Source organism: Podarcis bocagei (assembly GCF_964188305.1).
Source record: "Podarcis bocagei genome assembly, chromosome: 6".
Lineage (NCBI taxonomy): Eukaryota > Metazoa > Chordata > Lepidosauria > Squamata > Lacertidae > Podarcis > Podarcis bocagei.
Genome location: NC_138130.1, coordinates 75,855,928 through 75,875,210, shown reverse-complemented (window position 1 = coordinate 75,875,210; position 19,283 = coordinate 75,855,928). Strand labels below are relative to the sequence as shown.

General features: G+C 40.9%; 1 protein-coding gene across 13 annotated transcripts in view; it reads left to right on the top strand.

The window, feature by feature from the left end:
• ZBTB20 (zinc finger and BTB domain containing 20) overlaps positions 1-19,283 on the top strand; it is a 487,687-nt gene that overhangs the window by 71,442 nt on the left and 396,962 nt on the right. The gene's annotated exons all lie outside the window — the stretch shown is intronic.

Below are 19,283 nucleotides of genomic sequence, written 5' to 3'. Positions count from 1 at the left end.
CAAGTTTATACAAATCTAGCTCCATCATTTCCTTTAATCTGTCTTTCTTGCGGATTGTTTTAATAATAAGTTTTCAGGAACACTTGACTTTAGGCACAAAGAAAAAAGGAATGAAAAAAATCAAAGGAATTATTAAGTAATCAAAGGAGCTACTAAATACTCTAAAAATCATCTGTGAAAAGGCAGCACACGAAGGAAGTGTGCAAAGTTATCACCCAGGAACACAAAATAAAGTGGGTCGATATCCCAAAAGAGAGATTGAAATGGTGTGGAAAAGGTGGCAAAAGAGAACTGTGCAAAAAGTTTAACAAATGCAGATATGTTCACTAAGTTGTTCCTGTTAGCAACTTACATACAGTAGTGAGAAATTTTTATACCCCTGCAAACTTATGCTTAGGAGTGTGTTAATAGCATGGTTTGGATGCATAGTTACATATAGCCAAGTGAGTAGAGTAGTAGATTGATTTATGACCTTAACCATGCTGCGATCATAGGCATAATAGCTGCAATCAACACAGTTTGATTGGTTTTACTGATCAGTGTGAACTAATTTTATTTCCATTATTAAACTATCTTTAAAATATGATGTTAAATGCTACCTTTAGGCCTAGATTTCAGCATAATGCTTATTAGTCTTTTTATCCTCCTCCTGCAAATAGTATTACAGATCTAGAACACTGCTATATAACGCACTTGGGGGGCTTCCTTTGTCCAGTAATGGTAATAGGCTTGCAATTGGTTGCTTAAATGTGTGTTATGTTGCTTCAAAGGTAATGGGGCGGGGGCAAGTTCACCTGCACTTTATGCCAACTGATACTTAGTGAGACAGTAATTCTGAAGATCAATATGTATAAGTATATTATAGCATTAATTAAAAAACGCTGTTTTGCCGTTTTTATTCAAGCATTCCCTTCATGCTTCTTCACATCATGCTGACCCAATGACTAGTTTTCAGTATCAAACATTGGCTGTAAAGTATCCACATATACCGTGGTACCTCAGGTTACATATGCTTCAGGTTACATACGCTTCAGGTTACAGACTCCGCGAACCCAGAAATATTACCTCGGGTTAAGAACTTTGCTTCAGGATGAGAACAGAAATTGTGCTGCGGCGGCAGCAGGAGGCCCCATTAACTAAAGTGGTGCTTCAGGTTAAGAACAATTTCAAGTTAAGAACGGACCTCCGGAATGAATTAAATACTTAACCCGAGGTACCACTTGCACAGTTGACACCTCCAGGCACTACAAAATAATTCTAGGTCTGGAGATAAAAGCTTTGCCAAAATAATAAATTTACCAAGCTGACAGTGCAAGCTACTTTCAGAACTGAGCCTTGAGTTAAATTAGACCCTGGACTTAGCTTCAGAACAGCCTTGAGACTAAAAACATCCATTGAAACAGAAAGTACACCACCTGCTCCATGAGTCTTGCCTTCTCTTTCCTCTCTGAACTTGTACTTTACAGGTGCACTCTTATGGAGTACCAGTCAGCTACAAGTTACAATATTTAAGCATGCCTGACTGAACGTAGCTTTGGGTTTGAATGCATGAAAGGGCCAATGGCTGGCAGAAGGAGTGAGGAGAGGAGCTGGCGTCAGCCACAGGTCTTGGGGTACCCTTGACAATGTGCCTTTGTGTTTCCCCACCTCCCACCCCACAATATGAGCAACAAGCCCTTGGCTCTCTCCATAGCCCTGGTGGACTTATTAGGAAACAGCAGGTAGCATTAGGGGAGCGGTGGTCATCATGCAGTACAGACGTGCACAGGTACTTAGCCAGCATTACCACCACACTCATTTATACACAATGCAATGCCCACAACACATGTATTGTATTGTGAGATAATTAGCATAATGCAGGGGAAGTTCTTGAGTGGCGGAGGCAGCACTGAAAGGAGCACTAGGCCTAAGCACCTGGATTCACTAGCCGCCATGTTGGTTTCCATGCAGTGCTCATGCATCACACTGTATTGTGGGGAAATTCACATGGCAGGGGCAGCAACAAGCCCCATTGCCCAGGTGCTGATACTCCTCTCAGTGCCTGCCATGTGATGGTGGGCCCGGCTAGAGACCCAGCACTTGCCTAAGAATACAATGTGATGTGCTGGTGCAGGCCTGGGAGAAGCTGTAACGTTGATATTTGTTTCCCCTCCTATTACCCTCAGCTGCTTAATGCTTCTCGTTTCACTGAATTATGGGGCAATGACCATTAACCCGAGGCAGTGTAAGGTGGCATGCTAGGAGTAGGAGTGGATTTAGCACTTTGAATGGAAAATCCAATACAGTGGTACCTCGGGTTACATATGCTTCAGGTTACAGACTCCGCTAACCCAGAAATAGTGCTTCAGGTTAAGAACTTTGCTTCAGGGTAAGAACAGAAATCGTGCTCCGGCGGCAGCGGGAGGCCCCATTAGCTAAAGTGGTGCTTCAGGTTAAGAACAGTTTCAGGTTAAGAACGGACCTCCAGAACGAATTAAGTACTTAACCTGAGGTACCACTGTACTTCCTTCCTTTCCGAAGGAAATTCCAAGCAGTGACACGTATAGTGGGACATGGCTCTTGGCTTTTCAGTTAAGTGAAGAGGAGAAGGAACCAGAGAGGAACTGATTCCAAGGGTAATAAAGGAATGCAACATGCAAGAGGGAAATGACTCTGGTTGGGGTGCTACAAATAACTTGAACATTCTGACTAGTTGGTACTGTAATTCTAGTCACTTTCATATATGCCTGCTACAGTTTATGTCTATTTTGAAATGTGCAAAAATATTTGTGTGTCATTCCCAATAGAAAGCACCGTTCCCCTGCAAACCTGCCTTCTGACTGCCTGTTTACTTTAATAAACAAGTTCCCCATCTGTTACATTAAACATGTTAATATAGGTCTACAAAGTACAATGACATCTAGTGCTTAAAATACCCAAATGAAATGTCAGAGTCCAATTGCATATACAGAGTTCAAAAGTGGCAGTGTCCTGAATCCACCTCTGCTACTAAAAGGCCGTTTAATAATCCACGTAAGTATCTCACAGGCGTTCTTAAGTAATTGGCATGTGTGGGACCAGATGTAGAGATACAGTTACAGCAAATCCTGGCCAAAGCTTTTTAACCACACTATCGCAACCACATTTCAACTGTGGGTTGTTGCTGCTTTTGTTTCCTCCTATGCAATCGAGCTCTGAGATTTACGGAGACATACGACTTTCTATAACAAATATCTGAGACTTGTAGCTCTTGAAATCAGTAAAATCCCATTGATGAAAGTAGGAACGGTTCCTCTGGCAAACCAAAACATTCCTCTAACACTTGGTATCCCAGTGTTGTAGTTTTACAATTCAGTACACAAGTGAGCTGCTGCTACCCACAGTACAACAACAAATCCGTTTATTGTGAGGACCATGCCTGTACACAAACATCAACACAACAATAGTTAAAAATATTAAAATTCATTAGATACTATGCCAACAAAACCTTCATCCCACAAAATAGAAAGAGAGGAAAAACAAGCAACGAGTTAAACAGACGATGAAGGGGTCTTTACATTGTCATCCATAAATCTTTCCCTGGCTTTCATGGCCTTCATCACAAAAACCGCTACCACATGGGTAATACGTGGGTTTGCATCAACTAACAAAAATTTTACTCTATCTTCAGGATTGGTTATAGAGTCGGGTATAATTTGAAGCAATGCGTCTCTAAAGCCCGAATAGATGGGGCAATAGAGGAGGTAATGTGTAAGATCCTCTTTAATTTTCATAAGGCAAGGGCATAAACGATGTTCTACTGGGGTTTTTGTGAATCTACCGGTCAGATATGCAGTTGGCAATGTTTGAAACCGTGCCATAGTGAAAGCTCTCCGAAGGGTGGGATCAGTGATCTCCGCCAAGTAGTTGGCACAGATTTTAACTGCTTTTACTCGGGGAAACCAGTAGGAAAACCCAGAGTTCTTTATCTTTGTGGAGTCCAAGAAGGCGTCTTTTTCAAAGATCCATTCCCGAATTTTATCTGGGCTCCACAATTTGAGGGTATTAAACTCAGGTAGATTGTATCTGGATAGGATATCTAGTAGGTTTTTACGCCAAGTAGTATTATTTTGTAATGATACAAAGGCTTGTTTAGCCAATAAGGTGTTCGGGGCATCTGCGAGGTTGGTGAAAAAACGCAGGAATCTTAAGTGGGCCCTGGCAGACACAGAAGGTAATCCTACTTCCACTCTTAGGAGAGCTGCCGGAGTACTCTGAGGGAGGCCTAGAATTCTTCTGAGGTAAAAATTTTGGAAGATTTCAAGCCGTTCTAACAGCTTCTGATTCCATCCCCAGAGTTCTACTCCATATAGCATCTGGGGAATCACTTTTCCAACAAAAGCTTTTAGTGCCGGGATCACCAGTTGCCCTCCCCTCGAATAAAAAAAGCTGAGCAGAGCACCGATTGTCCTACGTGTTAGAAGGGCTACAGTCTTGAAGTGGGCAAGCCAGCTAGATGTAGCTTGGAAAGTGATACCAAGATATTTAAAAAAAAGACACTGTTCAATTTTGTGTTCATCTAAAGACCATCTAAATGTGTGGCGAGCTCTAGTAAATACCACAATTTTTGTTTTGTCATAATTGATCTTTAGAGAGTTTTGGGAACAATAAGCTGCGAGCCCCTCCAGCATGCTGTGTAGGCCCCTTCGAGTGAGTGCCATGACAGCCATGTCATCCGCATATAGCAATATATTCAGGTGTTTGCCTTCCAGGGCAGGAGCTGATGACTTATACTTTGCCATATGTTGAACAATGTCGTTTATATAGAAATTAAAGAGGAACGGCGCTAACAAACAGCCCTGTTTAACCCCTTTCCCCAGTGGCAGTGGGTCAGTATAGTTGCCTGACATCCCAGTTCTAATTTTAACTGTGGTGTCTGAATGTAACTCTCTAAGTATTTTGAGAAGTCGTCTATCAATATCTGTTTCATATAGTTTTTGCCATAATTTGTCCCTACAGATTGAATCAAAAGCGGATGTGAGATCTACAAAAGCCACAAAAAGTTTGTTCTTATGTACCTTTGTATACTTATCTATCATTGTCTGTAGTACCAAACAATGGCCTGTTGTACTATGGCCCTTTCTAAACCCCGCCTGTTCCGGGTTAAACAAGTTAGAGTGGTCAGCCCAGTCAACCAGTTTATTTAGCAGGTAGCGGGTATAAAGTTTATACACAATGTCCAGGAGACTTATGGGGCGATAGTTTGAGGGGTCTTGGGGGTCTCCCTTCTTATAGATGGGGGCTACCAGGCTCAGTTTCCAGTTTTCTGGGATTTTGCATGTATCATTTATTACCGTAAAAAGTTGGGCCAAAATAGCAGCCCACCACTGGGCATTTAGTTTAAACACCTCAGGAGGAATCATATCCTCACCGGGAGCTTTGCCATTCTTGAGTGTTTTAATTAGCTGTAAACATTCTGATTTGGTAACAGGATCCCAGCCCATTAATAGATCATTTTTAAGTGGAGGAAACTGGCTCGGTTTAGCAATGTTTGGAGCTGTATATAGCCGGGAAAAGTGTTGGTACCATAAATTAGATGAAATACTGTTGGTTACAATTTTCCCTTTGGGTGAAACTCCCTGAGCAATTATTTCCCAGAACTTTTTGTCGTCCCGCAATTTGATCGCTTTGTCAAGTGCCTCCCATTGTTCCTTTCTGTAGAGGGATTTCTTAAATTTTAGAGTATTTTTATAATGAGAACGCCACCTGTGCAGGTTTTCCACTGAGGACAGGGTCCCTTCCTGTTTTACCTTGTTTTGTAATTTCCTAAGCAAAGATCTTAGGTTCCTACAGTCTTTGTCGAACCAGGCCCTCGAGTTGTTTTGTTGTTTGGGAGGGTTGGAATTCGTGAGTAGTGGGAAGAGCGACTCTGAGACCTGCTGAAATGTTGAAAAGGGGTCAGAATTAGATGAGATACACTGGTCTCTCAAGGCCAGTAAGTCTGATGAATGCAGGTGTAGTTTGATTTTAGATTCCAGGTCGCTGTTCCATTTACGCCTACGAAGGGCCAGAGTTGGAGGTGGGTCTGCACAGTGATTCCGGTATTGCGGATCCTCCAAACCATGGGGAATTAGTGAAATTGATATAGGAAGATGATCACTCTCAATTCTATTGAAAGTCCTGAAGCCCTGTGACCTCTCCAAGAGTTTTGGGGAGACCAGGATATAATCAATAACACTCGCACCTCTAGGTCCAAGAAAAGAAAAGAAACCCCCTGACTTGTCCATATGGGTACCATGCAAATTATACAAATTATGTTTGAAGGCAGTCTCCATTAATGTAATGCCTGCCTTATTCAAGACCCTATCTTCAGAGGACCAGGGAATAAACCAATCTGCCTCTGGCAGGAACTGAGATTTAGAGCAGTACGTATTAATGTCATTTCCTATCCTGGCGTTGAAATCACCTGCCAGCAGGATATCCATGCCAGGGAGTTCTAGTTCAGCCTTCTCCAAACATAGCTCTAAATCTTCCCAGATTTGTGACGACTGGGGAGGGGTGCCTATGGGAGGGATATATATATTAAAGCAAAGGAAATCTCCTCCTTCACTGCTAGAAATAAGTAAGATTTGTAAATTGTTACTCTTCACCCACTGCTGTTGCCGGGCCTTGCACTTTAGCTTGGTAGAAACAAAAGTGACTAAACCACCACTAGGTCGGCCTCGGGAATTTGGTTTTATCGCAGGGGTAGCAAAGGCTTCGTATCCCTGTAAAGAAGGGACATGGAGATCTAGACACCATGTCTCCTGTAGACATATAATCTGAAATTTTGTAAGGAAATCCAGAAGGTCGACGTCACCCTGCTTAGATAGCCATCCCGCCACATTCCAGGATAGAATGTGGAAATAGGGTGATGGTGGAAATAGTGGCAGTCAATCTCTTTTCCGATGGTTTGAGGCTCCTGAGTTAGGCTCCTCCTCTTTCTGCCCTGCTTGGTGGTTCCAGGTTTGAGGTCGCTGGTCCCTAGGTAGGTGTGATAGCTTTAACTGAGGGGCCAATAGGTTGATTTGGCCCAGAGGATCTTCGATGACACCGTTACAAATATCATGTTGTTCAGCTGATGTATCGTGATGTTCAGCTGGTTTTTGCAGAGCAGGGGTTTTGCCGACCCGTATAGGCTGTACAGGTAGCAGGTCAGCAGCTGCATCTTGCGTCGGTACTGCTAGCGGGTCAAAATTTGACAAAAGCTGTGGATCTTGATTGCGTATTGGGCTTAGAATAATGGAAGCCTCCAATTCTGGCATCGAGGCATATGAGGACGAGAACATTTCAGACTGGTCTTGCTTGGGTAGTCCTATGCCAGGCTCGTTGCACGTAGAGACCAGGGTACCAAGCGGGGGATGTAGGAAATCAATTAAGTCATTTGCGGGCAGGCTTGCCACTCCCTGTGGGGTAATAGATCCCGGCTCCATTCCCCCGTCTGTTTGTTCTTTATGGCGCACAGGCCCAGCATCAACACGGACAGCACCTATCCTGGTGCATAGCGGTGTACGGGTCAGATTGGTGAATACCCTTGTAAAATAGATGTACCATTTTCTTGTACGGTTTCTTAATTTTAGAATCTTTGCAACGAAATGGGCAGATCTAAAGTTAATAACCATACGTCTCATATAAGGTCCAGAAGGCAGCCATGAGATGTCCACGATATCTACGGGGCGTAATGTCTGCTCCAGCAGTTGGGTCAGGGAATTTGCGACCGAATGTTTATCCGCCCATTTGTTATAATTCAAGGGGTGGTTTCCCACCAGTACTGCAAGTTTGCTGTTCTGGAGTTGCAGACTTGAGTTTTGTACTTGGTTGGGCAGGCATCTCACTTGTTTTTGTGCAAGGTTGGCCTGCACACTTGGGCAGGGGTGAGCGGAGTTTGCAATATTGTTAAGCTGAGGAAGTGAGGGGGGGCAACTGAACAAGCCAAAGACTTTTTCAAGCTTCTTTTCGATCCCATCCAGCCTTTTATATAAGTTGGTGATGGTATGTGTTATCAACTCAGTCTGGCAGATTAGCAGTTCCAGTGCCTCTCGGTCCTTGTTTAACTGGGCTGGTGATTGGGATAATTCAGGTGAAGTTTTTTGCAGGGACTCAAGAGTCTGTTCCATCTGTTCCTTCATACACAGGCTCGAGGCTAGTTGTGGGCCATCCACAATGTCGGCAGGCTCCTCATGAGTAGTACTGGGAGCAAGGACCTCATAGCTGTTTGCTGTAGGGAAGTTTCTACAGATCTCATTTAGGTCATTGTCAGGCAAGAAGTCCCTGATATTTGTCTGTTTTTTGGCAGTGCTCGTAGCTTCATTGGAATGGTGCCTGCGGCGTTTCTTCCCTCTCATGTCGGCAAGAAAATAGGGAGAAAATTTCTCAAAATAGCAGGGTCAGGGCAGGTTGTGTTGTTAATGAGCCCTACTCCCTTTAACAGTCTTTATCTGCCGCGTTTTCTTGCAGATTTATGGGAGAAGTAGAAATAATCTGAACCATAAAACCATAAAACTTCTAAAATAAATGCCTTAAGGCATCTTAGAGCCCTTAGAACCCGTCAAAGCAGATAGTAAAAACATAGCTTTACCGAGCATAAGACAAGGCTGCCGCTCACGTCGCCATCTTGAATTCAAATCGCTACCCACAGTATTCTTGTGGGCAATTACTGTGTTCATAATAAAGATATGTGTTCCTGTTCATTTAGATTCCTCTAACGACAAAAAGTTGAATAAAAGGTTTTTATGTTATTTGTATCTATTGTTTTTCTTCTCCTTTGTATCCATGAGTTGTTGTTTCTTTAATTTACATTGCATTGTGAAGGAAACACCTTATCTTAAGTTTGTGGTTTACTCTACCATTCAAATTTTGCATTGGCACAAAAGGTTTGTTCCTCATCTGTGTTTTTGGCTCTGTTTGCTATGAAGTTTATGTGCAAAACACTGAGAAGAATACTGAGCACAAATGTGTGCATTAAATAGAATTCATCTGTGTTCTTCTGTTGTTAACCGATTTCCAAGGGCTATTTTCAGCAGGGAGAACTGTTTTCTGTGCACAAAAACGTGCTGTTCTTTACAGATAAGTGTTCTATACTTTGCAGAAGTTTTTTTATATATATTATACAAAATCGAAAACATTTTAAACAACAGTTGCATAAGATAAAATATGTACAATACTGTGTTGTGTGCAGAATTCAGCATCCTATTGAGAATTCAAGCTAAGGGTCAAGGCTTCATCACTGAGGCCCAGCTCATATGTCATGGCAAACCACAGGCTTAGCAAACTATAACTTACTGTGAACAAGGAAGTGTGCTGGTATATGCTGCTCAAATCACACCACCCCTCTCCATACTGTGTTGCGCTGAGAAGAAGCAAACCAGCATGCCAGATTGGCATTATGGCTGAGCCAGCAGCACTCACGGGTTTTTTTTTTGGGGGGGGGATGTCCTTATTAGGGGGAGTTATGGCATTATGCATAGTTCCAGACAATTATATGAAATAATTTATTCAAGATGCAGAAATCTTGGTGCAGAATCTGGGTTACTTTAGTATAGATTTGTTTTATCTAGATTATAAACTACAGGCACCAAAAGAAACTAGCTAAGACAGTTTCCATTACAATATAAAGTAATTGAATTTAGAATATCAACACCCTCTATAACCTGCCTTCATCTGCCTGTAATTGAAATTTTAACAGAAAATATGAAATACAAAATGTGTAGCAAAAAGCATAGCTATTGCTTTTTTTAAAAAAAAAATAAATAAATCTAGAAAGACATACCAAAATATACAAAGTTGATTTTTATAAATCAACTTTGGCTCACTCCTTTCCACATACCACTTATTTCTGAAAGGTGCATTCTGGTGTTAAATCTGTATGGCAATTTTCTAGAATTCTATAAGGTTATATTTTATCATATTTGAGGGGGGTTTTCTGTATCAATGCCATCAGCTTCCTGATTGATATGGAATCCCTCATACATGTGTGTGTGTGTGTGTTTGAATTCCACCTATTGTGTAAAAGGGCCTTCTTTTCACAGTAGTCTGTTTTTGAGCATTGAATGAAGCATAAAAGATGTCCTGTGGACAGTTGAGAGGGATAAAATCTCCCTTTATAAACCATGGAGATTATCCTTTGATACTTGCTGTAGTGTCTGATGTGATGGGAAATGTCTGTAGAGCCCCTAGTACCTTACCCTGGACATGAAATAAATAGATTTAATAGAAAGTGAATCATGTGAGGTGGCTCGAAGTGGCCTTTCTACCCAGTTTGCTCAACTCCAGTTACTAACAGGCTTGTGACAAGAACATGAAGTTCAAGTTAATGCAGCACGCTCAATGGCTTTTCTGTAATCCCTGACCTGAATGCTTTGAGCATGTACCTAACCGTTGCTTTTTTTTTGTTTTTTGCCAACAATTGAGAGTAGAGGAGAGAGCTTTGCACATGCACTCAGAGTTTGGCACTTCAGGAATAATAGTCTGCTCATGTCTAGAAGGACAAATAGATCTCCTTTAGAAGTGAGAAAATGGGTTATTGTGAGTGAAAGCTGCAGTATACCATTGTGTGCTCTCCAGTGAACTGTTTCCCATGACGTATGTGGCAAGAGTGCTATAATGTCTTACCCTGCTCTATATTGGTTGCAATGAAATTTCAGAAGTAACAAAATCATCATTTGCTTATACTAAAAAATGAGTGCACCCATGAAAAATATTTGCAAGGCTCACCAATTCAATATTATTGTGGTGTTAAGCACACATGGACTTGAGATTATATTTTAAAGATACATTCAAGTTTCCTGATTTTATTATGCTGTTTGTTGTTCATATTTTTTATTTTCCCCTATCTACTTGTTTAAGACAAGCTATTTTGATCCTCTGTCTTTCCAAAATGCCATTTATTTATTTATTAATAATATTCATATATGCAGTCTCAGTAATTTTTTCCTATTAATGTAAAGTTCAGGTTTTGTGCTGCTGACACATGCACATCCTTTCCAGTCTTAAATGACACAAAAGTGAATTAAGAAGGGAATTAATTAAAGTGACAGCCCAATCCCCTGCATTTTAAGTACCTCCCACTGAGGTCAGTAGAGTTTAGTTCCAAGTAAGCAGGCATAAGTTTGCAGCCTAAATGCCAATCTGACACCACTTTCCCCTGCAATAAACATGATCACAATCAATTAATTTATGGCAACTTTCAGAGGGGCACCTTGTTTCCTTCCTCTCCTCTGCAGTCCTCTGCACTCCCCTCAAAGCTACTCCTTTGCTGGTTGGGGACCCTCTGAAATGGCATTGGATGCAGTTTGAGGGGCTATGGTGAGAGGGGGAAATTGGAAATCAGTGGGACATTGAACAAGCTCAGGCACTTTACTTTATATCGTAAACAGCCCTGTGATCCTCAGATGAAGGGTAGTATAGAAATGTATGTATGAATGAATGAATGAATAGGTACTTGCCTAGGGTACCTTTGGACCCATGACATCCAAACATCTTTCTCCCATTTGATAACAAAACTCCTTTTGAACCTTTCACAGGCTCATATCTAGGAGCTGGACTTGACTTAGAGAGCTCCTGTTTAGAGTGAGCCAGAATTGATGAATAAGGACTTTTGATGTTCTGATATAACTTGTACCAGATTTGAACTCTCAAATGATTTGCTTGGACTGTTGTAGACCATTATTTGTCTTATGTTTTTGAACCGCCGACCCATGAGGCCAAATTTGGCCCAACAGGCCCTTTTCCTTAAACACACACAGACATGTGCCCCAGTATTGACGTCATATATGACGGTGTGGGTCTGGTAGAAATGTAGCTGGATCGGCTCTCACGCAGCTGATGTCTTTAGAAAGCAGGATTGAACACTCAGAGCATTAGTTTAGGGGATGCAACCTGCAAATGCTAAAATGTTTGCATGCTGTAACTTTCATAAAATAAATATATATACCTTGCTTATTGTTCTGTTGCTTCCTGTATGGTGTGTGGAACCCTTGGACCAAAGCACTTTTGATGTGCCCCTACCGCATGACTACTCACAGTGAACAAAAAGAAGTACCTCTCCTGAATACATTAAATCCCAGACAGGTTATGTAGGAGCCAATGAAACTTTCGAACCCTGAAACAATTTATAACATGGCAAACCAATCTTGGAGACAGCAAATTCTCTACATACTCTTTGACATTGTTCTGAACTGGCTTGTATAATCGCAACAGCTTCCTTTAAGAAAACCAAAACCTTAATGCGCTACCACAGTGTGTGAATATAGCATCTGGATTACCTGTAGCAATTATCATTTAACATTTAAAATACTAGTTATTTTGGCATACAGAGTTTTATATTTGAGGATATGTCCCCAAGCACTGCTCTTGAAGCAGAAAGAGGTGGTAGAACCCTCTGGTTGTACCACTCCATAGTATATATAGGGGGTCACTTCTTTTTTGTTTAAAGCTCCTTCACCTTAATATTCTCCCTGATGCCGTAACTTTCTATTTGAATGGAATGGTTTTGCTTTGTATGGGTTTGGTTCTACATGAATGAAGCATTTCAAAATGGTTCCCATTCCCCCAGAGTCTTTAGTGACCCATTCCATTTTGTGGCCTTAGGATTATTTCACCTCTTTAGTTAATGTTCGCTCATTCGCATGGACATGCACATGATTAAAGTGTGGATGGAAGGGGACAGAAGATGGCAAGCTCCAACCCAACAATGTTGTGCATATTGTGACCCCGTTCACTTTCCAACATTGTGTGATTGGGGATCATGCTTTATCTGGGCTCCCACTCTTGCAAAGGGTTCTGTTTATGTTCATGTGAATGTGACAAGAAGTCCCATGCAGAACTTCTGTTCTCAGCACAATAATATCAGGGACTGAACATATGTGGCAATGTGCATGGGAACACTGGGGCATAGTTTGCCTAGTGAATGGATACAGAACTCACATGTGCCTGAGCACGCCTGTTCTGTTGCCTGTGCAGAGCAGAATATCCAGTGAACACTGTTACTATGAAGAGTATATTCTTCAACATTTCCCAAATATTTTCAGAATGAACACAAGTGTTTTCTGGCAAGGTGGTAGAGCACATGCCTTGCATGCAAAGATCCCAGGTTCAATCCCTGGTGTCTCCAGGAAGGGCTGGGAAATGAACCCCTTCCTGCCTGGAACCCTGGTGAGCCATGTGTCTCTGTGTCAACAGTGCTGAGCTACATGGTCTCACTTAGAATATTAGGAATATAAGAACCAGTTTATGCTGAGGTCCACCTCTGAGGGTCTTCTGGTGGTTCCCTCACTGCAAGAAGTGAAGTTGCAGGGAACCAGGCAGAGGGCCTTCTCGGCAGTGGTGCCCTCCCTGTAGAATGCCCTCCCATCAGATGTCAAGGAGGTAAAGAACTACACAACTTTTAGAAGACATCTGAAGGCAGCTCTGTATCAGGAAATTTTAAATGTTTGATGGTTTATTATGTTTTTGTATATACTTGAGCCTGCCCAGATGGTGGTGTATAAATAATAAAGTTGTTGTTGTTGTTGTTATGAGGGAGAATATATCAGGGTGCATGGCCTTCATTGGTGAAGCATTTTCTAATGATTTTCAAGCTTTTTAAGGTTTTTAAAATGAATTCTTGCTTGCCTTTCTGCAAAACAGAACCTTTGAGAAATGTCCCACCTTCAATAAGGGTCCCTCACACATTTTCCAGTTGTGCATTTGAAGTACTACAATAATTACTACTGCAATACATGTTTCCTTCAGTTGTTATTGTACAACATCTGTTTCTGACCTTTATTAGCTTTCCCCCCCATATACCGTAGCTTCTTAAGGAAATCACTGCTTCAAAATATACTTTTGCATTCTGCAGAAATATGGTGTAATGATGGCTGTACTGAAAGAATGATGCACTTGCAAAACAAGTTTGGTATGCAGAGCAAGTGGCACTTGCAAATGTTGGATACTTGAACAATGCTTACTTCTGTGCCTCAAAACACGCTGAAGTAGAAACTTGGACAGTGGCAGCGTGGAGTTAACAAAAATGCTCTCTCTGTGTGTGTGTGTGTGTGTGTGTATACATATAATGCTTTCTAAAGGAATTGTTTTGCATTCTTAAAGAAAGCACGTATTTCATGCTCTAAAAGTCTGAGGTTTGTAGTTGAAAAAGATTAAGTAAATAATTCAGGATGCGACGTGTTTACCTGTTAATAATTAAGCAGGTTGGTCTGTGTACTTTTTATAGACTTTAGATTTTTATTTTATTTTATTTATTTCTGCCTCATGTGTGCTGATTTTTAAGTGAACGAATCTTCTTCCACGAGAGGAGAGAGTGAAAGGGGGGATATAAGAACTGAACCCCACTAGCTCTGCATTGTCATGGAAATGTTACTTCTCCCACTCATTTAGCTAGAACGGAGAGCTGATAGAACCTTTTCCACCCTTGACTCTGTTCACAAGAATGGCTTAAAAAAACAACAACAACAACAACAACAACAATACAACCACCACCACCTTACTGATTTTAATAATACACTTATTAATAATACATTCAGTCCCACATAAAGTAGAATTTATTGATTTTTTTAGATGTTATTGTGTTATAAAAAGTTAACATTAAACTCCACAATGAACATACTAAAGGAAAATTCATGATGAGAGATATTTGTGAATTTTCTGTGTAGAAAGACAACATAAAATAAATAAGAATATGTTGAATATCTTCTCTGTCTGAAGCTAAAAAGGACTAGGCCTCACCAGAAGCTGGATGAGAAATTTGCTGGGAACTCGCACTGTACTGAGCCCCTAGGAGGAAAGGCAGAACACTAATGTAACAAATAAGTGAAATACTACCCCACTGGAAAAACAATAACAAATTTCCATTAATCTTAATAGAGTCAGAATTGTGTCTCTTATCAGTTTTGCTATGTAGATATAGGATTAAGTTTTCAAAAAGGCCCCAGGATAACAGAGTATTCTGTCTTTATCCCTTCTGGCTGTGCTAGGGTAATCCAGGACTGATAGCATGAGTGAATGATACCCCCTCGTCAACAAAAGCTGTACTGTGTTTCCATCTGTGGCAATTTGGCACTTCTCTTTGAGGCTGAAAGGTGGTTTGTTCTACATACTCCATTTAAAGCTTGCTTTTTATGCTATACCTACAAATACCAGGGGGTCAACTAAGGCCAGTTTGATTTTGCCATGTAAATATTCCAACCCCGCCCCCCTTCTCCCCGGCTAACTAGACATAGATAAACTGTCAACTAATTTGATATGTAACACCTAATAACTTTCAGTTACTGTTGACACAGGCTGAATGTGAAATTGCAGCTTACCAGGGAAAATTTTAGTTTCCCCCTTCACACAATTTCTACCTCAAAATGCAGGCCTTTCTTGTGTGTTTCTCTTGCTCTCTCTACACTGCTACTGTGCTACAATGATACACATAATGCAACAAAATTAGAATAAAACCTTTGACAAAATACTCTCTCCTCCCCCTTTAAAACGCATGTGTGTGTTTTAAGGGAAGAGCTACCAAACTAGGTCTTTGAAAGCATGTTCTGATTATTATTTTTTTAAACTGTATTGAAGTAGTTTTTAAAGGTTGCACAGAAAGAATGAAGATAGATATTTAGAAGGAGCAAATTCCACATTTCTACGTTACTGCAGCTAGTGCTTTTTGGGAGGTGGGGTGGGGAAATTAGATATTGGTACTCTCATACTGATTAAAATGTCATGGGTGCCAGGGCAAAATGGCGGCTGTGGGCAGCAAAAAAAGAGGTGCTGGTACTCTACCAGTGAGTATTGTCACAAAAAAGCCCTGATTCCATTTGAAGGTCTCATGCCCAGCATCTACCATGGTACATCTTGCATTGATACGCTGTCAATTTAATGTGCATAAATAAAATGTCCCACAAATTGCTCAGTTTATTGCTTGGGTTCTTGGTTGTAGGAAGTGTCACTTAGAAAACTTCCTTTTGCTGTTCAGATTTTGTACCTTTTGACTTTAAAAAAAAAAAATCCCTGGCTAATTTGGTAACAATTTATGGCTAACTATACCAAAAGAAACTGAAATAATTCGGTGGGGACTGAATGTTGGTCATCAGTATGTTTCGAGTTTGAAGAGCAGTAGTTTATGAGAAGAGACTTAACATGCTTTGTGTTTGTGTCTTGTACACCATACTGCCTTGTGTACTGTGTAAGGCCTCATCCACATTCTTGCTTGTTCTGCGCCTAGAGAGCACAGGCCCGAGTGGTTTTTTGTTTGCCCCACAGCTTTCCCCAGGGAAAACCCGATTGCTGTTTGGTCCAATTCAGTGGTAAACTTCAGGTTTTCCTGGAGGAAAGTGGCAGGGCAAACGGAAGCGTGGGCAAGCGGTGGGGACAATTTAACAGTTGTATAATCCACAGACCATAATTCAACTAGATTTAGAGCCAGTGTGGTGTGGTGGTTAAGAGTAGTAGACGCGTAATCTGGTGAACCGGGTTCGCGTCTCTGCTCCTCCACATGCAGCTGCTGGGTGACCTTGGGCTAGTCACACTTCTGTGAAGTCTCTCAGCCCCACTCACCTCACAGAGTGTTTGTTGTGGGGGAGGAAGGGAAAGGAGAATATGAGCCGCTTTGAGACTCCTTCTGGTAATGATAAAGCGGGATATCAAATCCAAACTATTATGTTTTGATGCTCACAATGCTTGAATATGGTCACAGAGTGAATCATGATGTGAGGTTCTGCCTACTGTGATACACACATTTTCAGTATTTTGGTTCTAACTAAATTTGTGTTAAATGTGGACTATTTTGAGGTGTGTGTGTGTGTGTGTGTGTGTATAATATTTCGATATATGAACCATATTGTGCTCTTCTTTATGGCTTCTAATACAGCTTGGTAGGGATGGTGATGGGGGAGAGAAAAAGTTGTAACTACCTCTTTACAACCATAGTGGCATCTCACTTATATCTAGGACAAATTTAAATAACACATTAGTACTTGAAGTGAAAGGTTAAGCTTATCTCCATTTCTCTTGGTCAAATTGCAGTATGCTGAAAAAACTTTTTATCAGTGTAGCAAGTAAAGGTCAGAAGTACTTGCCATTTAATTACGCCACTCAACCTTATTTTTGGCAGTAGTAAATGAAAAAAAAAATACGGGAAGAAAACCAGACAAGTTTTTATTTGGTGTGTTGCTTTTTTAAGTGCCATTTAGCCTGTTGGTTCCGTTTGTGTTAAAGAAACGCTAGGGCTCCATCTGCACTATGCATTTACATTTTCCCAGTATTCCAGTGTCCCATGGGAAAACGCATTTGAAATTGAGGGAGTTTCCAGGATATTTTGTCAAGTGAAAAGGGGGCAACTATCAGTTATCCAAAGAAAGGAGTGAGCAAGATAAGCTGGGCTTTTGCAAGCCTTTGGATGAGCCTAGAATAATTCTCTGAAGTTAAGTTTACTCTAACTTGTGACTTGTGTAAACATTTTTTTGTTTTTCCGTATGTGTGCCTTGGTATTGCTTACTTTAGTAAAAAATCATTTTTTTGTTAGCTAATATTTTGGTTAACATCTAAATATACATCTATATGTACATGGTGACACCATTTAGATATGATCAGCTATCTCAGACTTTTTGAAGTTAAACATCTGAATGCTTCAGACATATATTTATATTACATTTTCTAACTGTTATATAGTTGAGTGAGCATAATGTTGAAATTGTGTATCTGTATACATGTTTTGAATTAAAAGCTCTATGCTTTCCATCCTGGGTTTGGAGCTGAAAAGACTGCCTTAAATGACAGGGAAATGTGACCTTCTTTTGGACCTCAATACCATTTAACCATGGTATCATTCTAAGTCTGTGAGTTAGGGTTGGGATCACTCAGCTGCAGTGGTCGTGCTCCTCTCTTATGGGAATAGATATATTTAATGCTTCATGGTTTGACTGCATTCAGACAGCATTTCGTTCTTAAGTTCGTTTCTTTATCTGTTCATTTTTGCATTTTATGTGATCTTTCACATGATGCAAAGGCTGTTTCTGGAAATCTCGTAGAATCTAGTGGAAGTTTAGCACCCATTTCTGCGTTCCTTGTTTCCCGGAAAAAAATACGTTTTGCAACTGCATTACCTTAGAAAATTGTGACAGTTTACATTTATGAAATCTGGAGGACTATAAAGGCATAGAGTCCTTTCCCACCATTTAAATTTTAGTGTGACATGTCAGTATATTGATTAAGAAAGCCACAGTTCCATTACACCAAGGTAGTGCTATGTAAAAGGCGTGCTAGAAATTTGGGCGGAACTGCTATCATTATAACCAATAAACCCAACACAACAAAGCCCATGTCTGAATGCAGCCTTAGTCTTGTCTTCCAAGCTGTTCGTCAAATTGCTGAGAGAGATCATCAGAAATCTGTAGTTCAGTGTCACAGTGAACATATTTCCACTTCCTCCAATCCAGGTGTGGCAAATGCATACCCTCCAACATCCCAGTAAGGCAAATCAGGACATGACCTCGACTTAAGCCCATCCCCTCTCACTCAGGCCCCATCTCCTCTCTCTTGGCTCCCTCCCTCGGGGCTCAACCCTGCCCCATCTGGAAGCTAGTGCTGCTTCCGGAAGGCGAGAATATAGCACCCAAAAAAAGTGTGTCTTTTGGTTCCGCAGGAGCCAAAATGGGACATCCCAGGATGGAATCAGGAGCTGGGTGTGTGTTTCTGTAAATTCGGGATGTTCCGCTTAAAACAGGACAGTTGCGCGGTATGTAAATAGATTGCCTGGATGTGTTTATTCAGGCAGTTTTGTGCTGGATGAAGAGAACACATTCAAGTTCAGCCTGGGCAGAAAGAAGGTATTCATGATGAAGATTGTAATGACTCCTGAGTTAGATGTTTTGGATGGGGCCACCCTCCCACTTAAGGATTAGTTGTGAGCCTAATAGTTAAATGGAGTTTCTTGGAAAAGCTACAGGTCTGGATCCAAAGAATGGTACAGTTATTTCACAATGTGTCCAAGGAAGGGTTCAACTTGTGTTCCTCAAACAGCATTTTTCTATGCTGCATGGCAAACATTTTTGAAACTGAGGAGTTTCACAAGTAGTTTGTGATGATATGGGGTCTGCTTTTCAAAGTAAAAAACTTGTTTAAAAAGCCACTCAGCACAAACAGGACCCATGGCACACCTAAAACAGTTCTTACTGAGTAATTCTAAGCTTCTCACTGCAAAATCTCTTTTATATAGACTTGACTTAGGACTTACTTTAAACATAATTTATATATTAGGATTGTATTAATTTTATCTGAAAATAAGTTCCAAAAGAATAAGGTTAAAAAAT